We start from the raw sequence: 1,196 nt of genomic DNA, 5'->3' as shown, positions 1-1,196 counted from the left end.
AGGAATGAATGAAAACAGGTAAAATGAATATACATGAATGAATGAATTAATTAATTAATGACTCATTAATTTATTGACGCAATGCTGAATGAATAAATGAATGAACAAATGAATGAATGAATGAACAAATGAATGAATGAAAGACAGAATACAGAAAATAATATGGATAGTTGAATGAATGAGTGAATGAATGAATGAGAGATGAAATAAATAGATACATTAAACAAAAATTATTGAAAAAATTTAACAAAATAAATAATGCGTAAATATATATATATATATATTTATAGCCATTAATTATAATAATAATTATACCTAATTATAAATTACAGATATAATTATTTTAATCAGTGTCATCCTTTACACAGCCATCATCATCATCATCCCCCATCGGCAACATAATCATCATCATAATCATCATCATCATCATCATCATCAAAAAATATCATCACAACCACCACCAGCAGAACTATCACAATCATCAGCGTCTATTAATATTAGAAAGAAAGAAGAAGAGAATGACTTAAAAACACTTCTTGTGTTTAATTGCAACAAAACAACAACAACAATAGCAACAACAACAATAGCAACAAAAACTGAGTGAAGTTTTTTCTAACATTTTATACAAACAAAAAAAATTTGTTTGAAAAAAATAATCAAAAGCATAAAATTTTGAAACTTTGTACACTGCGTGAATTCAACAAACAAAAAGATGAATGAATGATTGAGTAAATAAATAAACGAAAGTAAATCTGGATGAATGAACAAATGAATGAGCAAATGAATGTATGAATAAATGAATGAATGAATGGATAGCTGCACAGTGTAAAGACAAGATTATGGTTTCAATCGTTCGTCCATTCATTCATTCATTCATTCGTTCATTCATTCAATCAAGCTGCAAATAAAATTTATGCCACCATTCAAATCAACCAGTTAAAATCAATTGCACCAATAAAGAACCAATAAAATTTCAGCTGTCAACTAGCCAGCCAATAAAAATGAATTTCAACTGAATTTTAACCAATGAAAATGATCTACACGACTAAAGACAATTTTAAAAAGAGAATTTTAACGCGATGAATGAAATTCGGCCTTAAAAAACTAATCCGTCGATAAAAATTGATCTTCACGGTATGATAAAAATAGATATAAAAACAACCAGCCAATGATATCGACACTGTTATTAACCACCA

The 1,196-nt window shown here is 27.3% G+C and overlaps 1 protein-coding gene across 1 annotated transcript in view; it reads right to left on the bottom strand.

The window, feature by feature from the left end:
* Positions 1-783: 783 nt before the first annotated feature.
* The window catches only part of HELRODRAFT_195138 (hypothetical protein), a gene marked incomplete at its 5' end in the record, with an annotated part of 4,698 nt that continues 4,285 nt past the window's right edge, over positions 784-1,196 (bottom strand). The window contains one exon of the mRNA XM_009028816.1: positions 784-1,195. The remainder of the gene's footprint in view (position 1,196) is intronic.

Source organism: Helobdella robusta, assembly GCF_000326865.2.
Source record: "Helobdella robusta unplaced genomic scaffold HELROscaffold_583, whole genome shotgun sequence".
NCBI lineage: Eukaryota > Metazoa > Annelida > Clitellata > Rhynchobdellida > Glossiphoniidae > Helobdella > Helobdella robusta.
Note: the sequence above shows the minus strand (reverse complement) of the source record. Positions and strands in the feature narration are given on the sequence as shown.